We start from the raw sequence: 11581 nt of genomic DNA, 5'->3' as shown, positions 1-11581 counted from the left end.
TGAAGCTGACTTGCCAATGAAAGAGTTCCTGTTATATTAATCCTGAAGTATGCATTGCAGGATGGCTGGATCAAAAGCTATTTCAGGAAACCTCTGTTTTATATTGCTTAATAAATTCTAGTCTATAAAATAAACCTAACAGCCTCTCTTGTTCTTAAAATGATATTCAAATATTTAATGACTAATACAGTCTACTTTATCTCCTGTAGATCATGGATGACAGAATATGGAACGCTAAGAAGAAAATGTCTGTGAGATAGTTTTAGGCATTATGAAAAAATGCAGCATGAACAGGGTAGCTTTTCTATTGCAGATATCTACACAAATTAATGCTATACAGACCATATGGCAACGCTAAAACATTTTGAGCAAAAGTCCTTTACAGAGACAATTAACATAATCAGACTCATTACCCAGTAGCCTAAATTTCTTGTGCACAGAAACATGACTTGAATGATTTTACTGTATGACTTGTACGGTGTAACCATGTTTTTGTGGAGCGCTCCAGAGTCATCTCTGTTGCTGTCGTCCTTGAACGACCACTCCATCGTGACCACACACCAGGCTCGTCCACTGCTGTCTGTCCGAGGCAAGTACTTCCACTGCTCACTGTGCCAGGTTGTATTAATCACTCTACCATACATGTCCCTCTTCTTGAATATCGAATCTGCGCCTCTGTCTTGAAGGTCCTTTCTAACAATATCTATCCAACGAATTCTGGCTCTTCCCCGACCCTGCTTTCAGCCAGGTTCAGCCTCCAACACCATTTTCGAGAGCCGACTCTCTTTTTGTCGTAGCAAGTGTCCGAGCAGCTTGAGCCTCTCTGTTTTGACTCTTTCGGACGGTTTCCGAAACCCGCCGATCGCAGTCATGTTTCAATTGACTTCTAGGTATAGCTGCTCGTTTGTTTTGTGGTCCTGCCACTGATGCCACTGATATCCCAGTATCCGCCTCAAAACTTTCGCTCAGCTGGATCAAGTCTTTGTGTCAACAGCAGTCATACTCCAGCTTGACGAAGCATACATGAGGACCGGAGCAATCGCAGTTTGGGAGACTCTCAGCTTGATGCTTCTTATTTTGTTAGCCCATAGACATCACTGCAGCGTATTGAATACAGAGTTTGTATATGCACTCATGACATGGCGAATCAAACGCACAGGCAAAATCGAGGAATGCCATATACGTAGGTTGTCGGTATCGATTACGAAGCTCGATAATGCACCGTATGGTATGGATATGATCGATTGTGGATCGACCTGGACGAAAGCCACACTGTTCCTCCCTTGCTGTTTCTTCCCTGTGGTCTCGGAGACGATTACCAATTAATCCTTTCAAGTAACTTGTAACCAACAGGCAAGAGAGAGATTCCACGGTAATTAGATCATTCACTTGTGGAACCCTTCTTGTGAAGCGGGATCAGAATTCATGCTCTTCGGCACCTCATCCGTCTCCCAGATGTGAACAACTTCATTTGTGCAGTTTCCGCATCAGTTCTGGAGGTAGCGCTTTCAGGTACTCCGCTAAGATTGCATCATCACCAGCCGCCTTGCCGTTTTTCATGCTCTCGAGAGCCGTCTCCAACTCCAGCAGGCTCGGAGGGTCAACCGAAACACCATATTCATCTTTTCTTGCCAACGATAGTGGGGGTAGACTTGGTGGCAGTCTATTCAGAAGCTGGTCGAAATGTGCATGCCATCGCTGGAACCCTACCTCGTTAACCAGAAATTTCTTGCCATCTTCGGAAGCTACACAGTCTGGTGTCTGACTCATCTTCCCACTGTACAATTTTCTGATATTGCCAGCCCAAACCACCTCATCCATTTCAGCAGCCCTTTCATTCCACTGGCGTTCTTCATCTTCTTTCAGTTGCTTTCATAAGCAACGCTGTACACATTTTGCCTCTGCAGTCGTCTTTTTCCCAAACGCGGCTGCTCTTTTAGCCAGCACCTCCACCTCCTTGCTGAGAAACGGCTTCCGTTTGTAACCGCTTTTTGCTGGTAAGATGCTTGCTGCGGCACGGTTCATGGCCTCATTCAGTTTGTCGTAATCAGTACCAAGGCTTTCATTAAAGAACATCGTTACTGTCTCTTGAAAGCTGCGCAGTACAAATGGGTCTGAATGTAGTCCGGCGGTCTCCACCTTATGGGTCACATTCTTCTTCTTGCAGCGGAGAAACCTTAGCTTGATCGTTACCGACATGGGTGCATGATCAGAATGTATTGGCGCACGCCAATAACTCCGTGCTTTTGTGACGGAAGATACCCATCTTTGTTTGATCAACACGTAGTCTATCTGATTCTGCAGCTTTGAGTTTCTGCTTCTTTCCCAGACCAATGCGGGCGCAGCCCTGCCACGTGATTCGCTGCTTTTCTTTTGTTCCACCGCAATGTTGAAGCGACTGTAAGACCCCAGGATTCGCAGACGTCAAGTAGACGTCTTCCATTATTGGTTGTTTCCTTGGCCGGAACAAGCCATCTTCCGATCGCTTCTGAGGACTCTCCTATGCCAAACTGTCCATTCGAGTCGATCCCTACAACCATGAAATCGCCACTCTTCGCTTTGTGGCATGCTTTGTGCAGCTTCTCGTAGAACTCCTCTTTGTCTTCGATTGAGGCATCCTCTGTTGGAGCATGTGCACTGATGATCATGATGGCCTTCACACCACAGTTGGCTATTTTGAGCCATGCAATCCTCCGTCCATCGCTTCCAAACTCGGTGACATACTGGATCATATCATTCTTCACAGCTACTCCACATCCTCCGTGACCGCCATGACTTGCATCACCCGCAGATACTCTGTATCCGCTAGGATGACCATTAGCCGCAATGGCGGCCGGTAGTCTTTCAAACAGGGGAGGCTGGTCGGTTACGATATTTCCAGATTTTAAAAGAAAAAACACATCAATTTTGCCCATACTCTTGCCTCTGATCTGGCTGATTGTTGTCAGCGTCACAAACTGTGAGATAACAGGTTCTTTTGGCCCATTAGCCTACTGTCCAATATACATGATGGTGGTGTTGGGGGGGGGGGTTATATTTTCACATTTTATATTTTAAAATTGTGGCATGTTGTTTAAAAATTGATCATTATTGAAAGCAGCTCTTTGTCAGGAACCTCAGCAGTAGAGCTGGGTGCCACACATTTCATTCAATGACACTTTCCCTATATTTTACTTATTTTGACTGAAATGTTTTATTGACAATTTTGATAACCCTTCACTTTTAATCCAGGTCTGTAGTGTGAAATGTTCTCGGCTGTGTTTTTGTTTAAAAATGTTTTCCAAATTGTAGCTGTGTTTAATTCATATCCAGAGAAATATATATTCCAATATAATATACTCAGCATAAACATTTTAAATAGATTCTATATTTTTGGTCCATCCATGACATATTACTAAAGTAGCCTATTTACTGTTGTTGATGTGGGTCACTTGCTGTTAGCCAATTCACTTTCTCGTACCAGGAGAGCTGAAAGGAACGAGTATTATTCCCTACCTTTTTCACCAAGTCAGTTTGAGGCATTAGTCTATCCTGCTCTTTAATTTTAATTTTTTCCTCGAAAGGAAGACTGGCAAATGGCTTCGCCAAAATTAAATCAGCAATGCTTGGCATCCGTGCACAGCTTTCTTGCTAGCGGACTAGCCCCCTCAAGTTCAGTCACTCAAATAAACGAAATTTCTGGAACTAAGATAGCAAACTTGACAACACTACACTTTATTTACAATGAAAATATATACAAACTAAAAAAGCTGGTAGAAACCGTATGTAATGAATGAAATCGAAATGTAAGCTGATCTCTTACAATACAGCACTTGCGAATCCGCATGGGACTGAACTGATGTTGCCAGATACTGCTGACGTTATCCAGCCCAAAATATGTTCAAAACCCGCCAATATGCACTTAAAACTGCTCAATTGAGCGGGAAACCCCCAATCTGGCAACACTGTACCGCTGCCTGTCTATAGTTGAAATGAGCTGTCAATCAAAGAAAATATCCGGCCGCTTTCACCAATCACCAGTCTCCTCGTGGAAACGGCCATGTCCCTCCCATGTGAGGCTCGGAGTCCGTGGGCGGGCGTTTTCGCAGTATTTGTCCAATAACCGTCTTGCATTTTGAGATTGAAAAGCACAGAGCTCCCAAATGCCACTGAAGTCCACTGAGGCTGGGAGTGCGTGGGAGTCCGTAGGCGGGCATTTTCGCAGTATTTGTCCAATAATCGTCTTGCATTTTGAGATTGAAAGCGCAGAGCTCCCAATGCCATTGAAGCCCACTGAGGCTGTGCTGCATCGCGCTGTCACGAGGGGGAGAAACTCACGCACACATTAAAGTTATAAGGGCATTTTTTAGAGGAGGCTGAGCCTCCCTCGTTGTCTTAGAGCAATCGCCCGTGATTAGCCGTAGTTGCTGGTGCGGGGATCTCGATGATCGGTCTGTCACGGATTCGTGTTTCTTGCAAACATGTAAGTGTGGCGTTGAGGGTGCAGCACAGCAGATGTTGACTTTCCTGGCTGGAGAGTGTGAAGCAGTTGACAGTAACAATGTTGGTACTGCCCTTCAACAGTTTAGTTGATGTGTTGCTGACGTATGTTATCGGTTTCTTGACGTCCGTGCTACAGGTTGGCCCTAAAGAGGGCCGTTGGGGTGGTGGCCGGTTGCGTTTTGAAATGCAGCTAGATGTCATGCCAGTGGGTGTCGATTCCACTGGCTTTGTCGAGAAGACACGTTGGAGGTTCAGTGAAAACAGGCCCAACTGTGTGAGGGTACTCCAACGTTGTTTATCTTCTCTGGGCCCATAACCATATCTTTATAATAAAACCATGGATGTGTTTGAGCGCTAATATTAATATAAAAAAAAAAGCCAATGTATTTAATAATAGCTATATAATGTATTTTTAAGTGATGTTGGATTTAAATTCAATATAATCATGGCCATCATTGTCCAAAGTGCATGCCCTTGTTCTAATGAGTAGATTAGTATATTAAGTGAGTAACAGGCCACCCTACTGAGTTAATACTGATCATTAAACAGAGCAGTAATGGCTTAGATTACCAACACTGATCTCCCCAGGTCACCATTTTGGACCCATGGGGTAAATAACCAGCATTAGGCTGAGAAAGTTTGCAAAACATGAGCACACTTAGACTGAGGATTCCCAAACTAAGGGTTGCTTCATCTACAAATGGGTTTGCTGGAGAAACTCCTCTTTTCATTCATTCATTTTACAGATTAATATTAGAAATATCGAACATGGATTTTGTGCTAGGGCGGCACGGTGGTGTAGTGGTTAGCGCTGTCGCCTCACAGCAAGAAGGTCCTGGGTTCGAGCCCCAGGGCCGGCGAGGGCCTTTCTGTGTGGAGTTTGCATGTTCTCCCCGTGTCCGCGTGGGTTTCCTCCGGGTGCTCCGGTTTCCCCCACAGTCCAAAGACATGCAGGTTAGGCTAACTGGTGACTCTAAATTGACCGTAGGTGTGAATGTGAGTGTGAATGGTTGTCTGTGTCTATGTGTCAGCCCTGTGATGACCTGGCGACTTGTCCAGGGTGTACCCCGCCTTTCGCCCGTAGTCAGCTGGGATAGGCTCCAGCTTGCCTGCGACCCTGTAGAAGGATAAAGCGGCTAGAGATAATGAGATGAGAATGAGATTTTGTGCTAATATTTTGATCTGAAATTCAGACTAGCTACATTTAAACGAATAGCGGTGTACGTTATTTTAGCCTTTTCACTATGCTGATGTGACATATTTAAGTAAATGTTAAATAAGCCTATGAATAAATTCTGAAATAAATGAAACAATAGATGACAAAAATCTAAAAATTAGTCAATATAGTTCAATAAATAGCTATTTTTGTATTCAAAATGACGTTTTTCAAAGGACTATCCTATTTTCTAATTCCACATGTATTTCCCAGCTCTTTTATTTTCGTCTGATAGGCAAATAAAAGGGGGCGTGGCTATCTCACAGATTCAGACCAAAGCAACAGCACCAGAACAATATGGCGAGTTTTCAGAACCAATAGTGACTTCCGGTGAGAATGTTTTGGCAACACTGTATCCGAAATCACTCACTTGTTCACTACTCCCTACTCGCTATATAGGGAGTTACTATATAGAGGACTGTATAACGAGTTCATTGGTAAGATGAAAAAAATAGGTACCCTATGGGTACATGCGGCTACTGCTTATAAATAAAATCGTTTTCTGATACCATGTCCATACAGTAAATATAGCATACGTGTTCTCAATTATACTAGCCTCATCTCTTGCAAGCATTACCAAGGGCTTGTAGCATTTTGGTTATCAATTTTGTTTGCTGTTTTTTTTTCAAAAATACATTAAATCATTTTATCACTCAGGTCTGTTTATTGCGCTGAGCGCGCGCAGAACTGCTCAGTCACTCACGAGACAGCTCAGCTCGAGGGAGCGGCGCGCGCTGATCAGCATTTCAAAATAAAAGTCCTTCAATACATTCTTACATTCATGCTTACAACACAGTGATAACGCGAGATCAACTGTTCATATCGCGAGATCACGATTCTGGTGATGCGCAGTGCCCGGTTGTTACACTCATTCTCAGTGTCTTACAACTCTTTTGATTTATTCGCACATGGTAAAAAAAAACAATACAAATAAAGGTACAAAGTACGTGCTGGGGGAGGGGAGGAAACCTAAATGGCTTATAATTAGCCCTCCCCCATCTAACACACACATGTCACAATATTAAAAACTAGAAAAGCACACGGAGAGCGCAGACCTCCGCCAAGAATCCTTTAAAAAAATCCGGGATCCGAAGGTGATCCCGATCACCGCCAAAATTTAATGGATTGTTACTTGTGCCCAGTCACACCTCTGGAAAAAAATTTCAGAGCAATCCATTCATAACTTTTTCCGTAATGTTGCTAACAGACAAACTAACAAACAAACAAACCAACGCTACCGAAAACATAACCTCCTTGGTGGAGGTAACAATAAATTCACAAGTAGTAAAGTTAAAATAAGTAAAGTAAAAGAGTAAACATATACTAATTAAACATAATATCTGAGTAAATGATTAAGTTAATAGGTACTTGGGCAATGCAGCAGATAGTTTTTTACAACACGATGAAATAGTGGCTATATGAGGCAGCAGCCACAAAAACACTTTTGGACAGCAAGTACTCCTCTATTGGAAGCTAATTTACAAACATAACTTCACACCACATAACACACCTGTTTGGAATAATAGATATATTCTGTTAACAAGGAAATCAGTGCTCATAGAGGAATGGAAATGTAAAGGGATCTGGGCTGTAAGCCCATTCTATGGATGATAGCAGAAATTTGTTACAACATGAAGAGTTTTGCCAGAAGTTCCAGCTCCAATGCACTGTTAAGAATTACTATAGAATGATAAAAGCCAGACCCAGCTCTCTCAAATCAATGGTAAAAGAATGGATGTTATATTCAAATAGCTCCTCTGGACTGAGACAACTCTGCATAGAAGGTGTTGATTTATGTGATTCTAAATGTATAAAGTCATAAGGAACATTTTGTTAAAAAAATTGCTTTCCCAACCCAGTGAAAAGAAATTATATTCTAAAAGAATTTGAAGCAGGAAAAGTTAAGAGAATATGGAAAGGATATTAGGGGAGATTTGGCTGTGAGGGGGGAGTTCTAACCTGTATGACACTTCGTTTATGTGTCAAAGTACCTTGAACGGACCGATGTACCATGCTTGCAGATTTCGGCATGTGCTGGGTTCTCTGAGGTTTTTGGTAGAAATCCACACTCTGTCGCCTGGAGAGAACTCAGGGTTGCTACCTCAATGCTTGTCAGTGTATTCCTTGTACTTGGCGTTGACTGTTTCAATTCATTGGTGAACCTCCTTCCAGATGGCCTGACTGCGTGAAAACTAGTCCTCTACAGCTTGGACTCGGATGGGTGAGTCGTTCCAGGGGAACAGTGGTGGTTGGTAGCCGAGTATGTACTAAAAGGGAGTTAATTGAGTGGCTGAATGCTGAAGCAAGTTCTGTGCATACTCAGCCCATGGGATGAAGCGAGACCAGTCCCCCTGGTTTCTCATACAAAACATCCTTTAAAAAAAATCTGATTTCCTGGTTGGCCTGTTCCACTTGGCCATTCGATTGGGGATGGTTACCTGACGTGAGACTCACGGAGACACCAAGTCATTCCATGAAGCATGTCCATAAACAGGAGATGAACTGGGGACCTCTGTCGCTGACTATGTCCTCAGGGATACCATAGTATCTGAACGCTTGCTGGAAAAGTAGTTCTGCTGTTTGAAGTGCTGTGGGGATACCTGGAACTGGGATGAGCCTCAGGGCTTTGGAGAACCTGTCCACTATCACCATGATGGTGGTGTTGCCCTAGGATGGTGGTAAGTCAGTGATGTAGTCCACAAGCTCCAGTTAGTTCAAAATGCACCAAGAGTCCTTACTAGAACTAGAAAATATGATCACATCACCACTGCACTGGCTCCCAATCAAATTTCGTATTGATTATAAAATACTACTACTGACCTTTAAAGCATTGAATGGTCTCACGCCACAGTACCTGAGCGAAATTCTGGTCCTTTATGACCCGCCATGCCTACTTAGATCAAAAGGTGCAGGCTATCTGCTGGTACCTTGTATAGTGAAGGCTACATCAGGGGGCAGAGCCTTTTCTTACAAAGCCCCACAATTATGGAACAGCCTTCCAAGTAGTGTTCGGGACTCAGACACAGTCTCAGTGTTTAAGTCTAGGCTGAAAACATATCTGTTTCATCAAGCCTTTTGTTAATAGTGTTTATGAGGTAAAGGAGTAGATCTGGAGGGTCCTCAGACATAGAGCATTTTGGTAAACTGGGATGTATGGATGCTGTCAGTCCCCCACTTGCTTGCTCACTCAAGTTTGTTGACAGTGTAGTGGCTGGCTGCTTTATTTCCCGGGACTCCCTCATGCCTGTGTTATCTTCTGGCTCTCCCCTTTTAGTTATGCTGTCATAGTTAGTTTTGCCAGAGTCCCTGCTTGCACTCAGCGCAAAATATATACTGTTTCTACTTATTCAGGTGACATTAGGCATCCCTAATAACGTGTGTTTTCTCTTCCCACCTCCCCCGTCTGTCCCTCTGAGTTACATGTCAATCCTGAGCTCGAGATGCTGACCTCTTCTGCTCCTCAGACCTGCCTGATCCATCCTGATGCCCTATGTCTGGTCAGAGTTTCATCACATTGCTACTGTGGAGGATGGCCCCATATGGATAGTTGAAAGTCACACTTGGAAGATGCTCTGGACACTTACAGTAATGCTTTTATGGCTGAGGACTACAGTTGACTTGCTAACTTTAGGACTGCAGTTGTCATGAACAGTTTTGCACTCAAGTTTCCATCAATGAAGAGTTATAACATCAACAAAACTGACTTCATGTTAAAACTGTTAATGTTATAGTCATGTTGTCTGTTGTCTCCCAAATGAAGACGGGTTCCCTTTTGAGTCTGGTTCCCCTCGAGATTTCTTCCTCATGTCGTCTGAGGGAGTTTTTCCTTGCCACTGTCGCCACAGGCTTGCTCATTGGGGATAGATTAGGGATAAATTAGCTCATGTTTAAAGTCATTCAAATTCTGTAAAGCTGCTTTGTGACAATGTCTGTTGTTAAAAGCGCTATAGAAATAAACTGGACTTCACTTGATTAGTCGATTGCTATGTGTGACCAGGGTCTCTGAGGTACTGAAAGGGGACATAGCTTTCCCACTGGAGGAGTTTGTGGAACCTTTGCTTGTGCACACTCTGAGCATGATGTGATGAACTGGTTGATCTCCGTGAGCATATTCTCCCACGAGTACTTGCTCTTAAGCATCTGATGAGTCCTATGGCTGCCAGGATGCCCTGTGGCAGGAGACATGTGTGCCCAAGTGATGAGTTGTCCTCAGAGCTGCTTGGGTACGTAGAGGAGGCCCAGTGGAAGACTGACTGGCAATGATCTGGGTTGAGACCTTCTTATTTCCTGATCTAAATCCCATGTGATGAATTGCAAGAAGCAGATGGAAGGGAGAATTGGGTGGACGGCAGGATCTTGATGATCTGAGACAAAGGTACAGGACAAGGCATCTGCTTTCTTTTTCTTCGCACCAGGATGAAACAATATGGTGAAATTAAAGCGTGTGAAGAACAACACCCATCTAGCCTGGCAAGGATTTAGTCTTTTTGCCTTTTTGAGGTATTCTAGATTCTTACAGTCTGTGAGAATCACGAGGGAATGAGTGGCTCCCTCTAGCCAGTGCCTCCACTCTTCAAAAGCAAGCTTGATGGCTAACAGTTTGCGATTCCTGGCATCATAATTTCTCTCTGCAGCAGTGAGCTTTTTGGAAAAGAACACCACAGGGTGAAGCTTTTGTCTTTCGCGGTAATGCTGGGATAAGACTCCTCCTACTTCTGTGTCTGAAGCATCCAATTCCACTGTGAAGGGTTTGGTTGGGTCAGGATGTTGTAGAACTGGGGCTGATGTGAACTTGTTCTTGAGACGATTGAAGGCTTCTTCAGTGGACGGATTCCACTGGAGCTTCTTGGGTCCCTTCTTGAGCAGGGCCGTTAGGGGAGCCGTGATCGTGCTGAAGCCTCTGATGAAGCAACGGTAGAAATTTGCAAAGCCCAGAAACTGCTGAAGCTCCTTTATGGATGAGGGAACTGGCCAAGACGTGACTGCCGTGACTTTGGAGGAGTCCATACTGACTCCCTCTGAACTTATATACTCCAGGAAGGAAATCTGCTTACAGTGAAATTCGCACTTTTCAGCTTTGATGTAGAGATGGTTGGCTAGTAGGCATTGGAGGACTGTTCTTACATGTTCCACACAACTCCTCTCATCAGGGGAGTAGATAAGAATATCATCTATGTAAGCAATCACATATCTTCCTAGCATATCTCTTAACACATCATTGATTAAACACTGGAATACATTGGGCGCTGAAGCAAGGCCATATGGCATTACCCGGTATTCAGAATGGCTGGTGGTAGTGCTAAATGCGGTCTTCCATTCTTCTCCCTTTCTAATTCTAATCAGGTTATAAGCACTATGTAGGTCGAGCTTGGAAAATATCTTGGCTGAATGAAGCTGTTCTAGAGCAGATGGGACCAGAGGAAGAGGATATGAATATTTAACTGTGACCTGGTTGAGACCTCAGAAATCAATGCATGATCGGAGCCCACCACCTCGTTTCTCCAGAAAAAAGAAGCCTGCTGAGGCCAGAGACTTGGATGGATGAATATAACCCTGGTTGAGGGCTTCTTGAATGTAGTCTTCCATCGCGGCATGCTCCTTTTGAGAAAGAGGGTAGATTCAGCCCCACGGAGGTGACATACCTGGTAGAAGGTCTATAGCACGGTCAATGGATTGTAGCCCACAAGTTCTCCCCTTACTGAAGACTTCCTCCAGGTCCTGGTAGCACTCAGGGATCTGAACCATGGAATCCGGCTGAGGACTCTCAACCAACGTTGCATGTTCTCCCTGTGTCTGTGTGGGTTTCCTCCGGGTGCTCTGGTTTCCCCCACAGTTCAAAGACATGCAGTTAGGTTAACATGGCGTGCCCTTGAGCAAGGTACC

The sequence above is a fragment of the Neoarius graeffei genome, chromosome 5 (assembly GCF_027579695.1).
Source record: "Neoarius graeffei isolate fNeoGra1 chromosome 5, fNeoGra1.pri, whole genome shotgun sequence".
Lineage (NCBI taxonomy): Eukaryota > Metazoa > Chordata > Actinopteri > Siluriformes > Ariidae > Neoarius > Neoarius graeffei.
This window is presented reverse-complemented; position numbering follows the sequence as displayed.